Source organism: Lynx rufus, unplaced genomic scaffold (assembly GCF_022079265.1).
Source record: "Lynx rufus isolate CCGP_SWC_20201006 ecotype Redwood Valley unplaced genomic scaffold, mLynRuf1.p SCAF_24, whole genome shotgun sequence".
NCBI classification, from domain to species: domain Eukaryota; kingdom Metazoa; phylum Chordata; class Mammalia; order Carnivora; family Felidae; genus Lynx; species Lynx rufus.
In genome coordinates this window covers 19,818,372-19,820,486 of record NW_025814839.1, presented here as the reverse complement: position 1 = coordinate 19,820,486, position 2,115 = coordinate 19,818,372, and the positions used below count along the sequence as shown (strand labels likewise).

The window sequence follows — 2,115 nt, the reverse complement described above, 5'->3', positions numbered from 1 at the left end:
AGTAGAGGTTTGAATGTAGCTCTGCCTGGCTCCAAAGCCTGTGTGCCTAAGTCCTGTGTAAGGACTTAATCAAAGATGTATCGGGGCACCTGGGTGGCTCAGTCGGTTGAACGTCCGACTTCGGCTCAGGTCATGATCTCACAGCTCGTGAGTTCGAGCCCCGCGTCGGGCTCTGTGCTGACAGCTCAGAGCCTGGAGCCTGCTTCTGCTTCTGTGTCTCCCTCTCTCTCTCTGCCCCTAACCCACTCACATCCTGTCTCTGTCTCTCTCAAAAATAAATAAACATTAAAAAAATTTTTTTTTAATTAAAAAAAAAAAAGATGTATGGTAGCCTCCAGCTGGAACTCGGACTTCTAAGTTAGGGTGTCTAAAATACTGAGCACACAGCAGGAGTTCAATCTATGTTGGTTTTTACTGGCAACAAGAATAGTAGCAGGTCTTATCTAGCAGGAAGTGTAGGGTGAAGGAGAGTAAGAGCCTCACTAGGAAGCAGACTCCCGGTCAAATGGTGGATCCAGAAGCGCCCAGCAGGACCGTGATCCGGGCCCTTTGCCTGCAGGTCAAGGTGAGTTTCCACACACCAGAGCCCAGACCCTGGCACCTGTCCTCCCGGAGACCCCGGGCCCTGGCCCTTCTGAGGTCTTCTTGACCGACTGGACCAACCTGTGAGGTCCACTCCAGGGCCGGCCTGGGCCAGAGGAGCTGGAACATGCATTTAGAGAGCCCTGCACGGAGCAGCTGGGGGGCTGGGACCAGCGCGGTGCATTCTGAGCTCCTCCACTGTGAAATGTGCATTGAAAATACGCCCGGATCGATCGGAAGCCAGAGGTCAGGCCCCAGGAACAGTAAGTATTCCCTGCATGCCCAAATGTCCCTAGCAATTTCACAAATGAAAATTGAGCAGGCCTTGATTACCCTCCTTGGGGCAGACAGGAACGGGCCCCCCAGTGCCCCCTTTCAAGGCCAGTGTCTCACGCCAGCAAGAGCAATCTCGATCTCACACTCGGTAGAACTGAAAATCGCCTCAGTTTCACCTACTCCATTGCTCCCATTCTACAGATGGGGAAACTAAGGCTGGCAGGCGGGGGGAGGGAGGGATGGACTTGCCCAAGGTCAAAGAGCGAGAGTTGGAGGGAGACTCAGGATTCAAATCCATGTTCCTTGACCTTGACCCCTCCCCACCCAGGTTAGGTTCTTGCTCTATACACCTCCCCCCCTTCTTGGCCAAAGGACTCATTGTCCAACCTAGAGGGTCTTTGAGTCACTCATGCATTTCATAAATCTTTGTGGAGTACCTGCTATACGGAAGGCTCCATGCCAGAAACCAGGAAGGCCGCCACGAGCAAGCCCAGGACCGGACCCTGCCCCGGGCAGGGGCAATGGAATGTCCGGCTGGCCATCCAGCCAGCTCCTTCTCAGCCTTGGAAATTCCCAGGACCTCTGCACTTCATGCGCATTTACCGGGCCCTTCTTACACGCCAGGCACGGTGTCACGGCTGAGAAGTACAAAGACGCAAAAGGTACAGGTGAGGATCCTAGAAAATCCGGTCAGTGAGAGACTGCCTGTACATAAATAGTTACGAATAGAAGAAGATGAAGAATGGATATTGAAACGGAAACAATGTCGCAGAGCCTGGGGAGCTTGTCAGGGCTTCTTGGAACATGTGGCCTTTGATGTGGGTCTAGAGACCACCAGGCTTGGGGTGGGAAGGGGCTTTGGGGGACAGGCATTCTAAGTGAGAGGGCTAGTTATAAGCAAAGGTGCGGAGGTGGGACTGTGAGCATTCTAGTAAAGAAACAGCAGGGCGTCTGGGTGGCTCAGTCGGTTAAGTGCCCAGGTCCTGATTTCCACTCAGGTCGTGGTCTCACGGTTTGTGAGTTCGAGCCCCGTGTCAGCATGGAGCCTGCTCAGGATTCTCTTTCTCCCTCTCGCTCTCTGCCCCTCCCCCGCTCATGCACTCGCTGACGCGAGTTCTCTCTGTCTCTCAAAATAAATAAATAAACATTTAAAGAATTAGCAACTTGCCTCACTAGATAGAAGCTGGGGTCATGGCTTGCAGTCATGTCACAGAAGCTGTTCAAAGTCAAATGAGAAGGTTATTCTGAATTCTGCGG

The 2,115-nt window shown here is 52.8% G+C and overlaps 1 long non-coding RNA gene across 2 annotated transcripts; it reads left to right on the top strand.

Annotated features, from left to right (window-relative positions):
• Positions 1–492: 492 nt before the first annotated feature.
• On the top strand, positions 493–1,902 carry LOC124518295 (uncharacterized). 2 transcript variants are annotated; one of them, XR_006963649.1, is made up of 3 exons: positions 493–845; positions 1,293–1,520; positions 1,857–1,902. It is a non-coding gene; the product is annotated as an uncharacterized LOC124518295 (long non-coding RNA). The 2 variants fall into 2 exon arrangements; XR_006963648.1 differs by having other exon boundaries at positions 1,293–1,526; positions 1,857–1,897.
• The last annotated feature ends 213 nt before the right edge of the window (positions 1,903–2,115 follow it).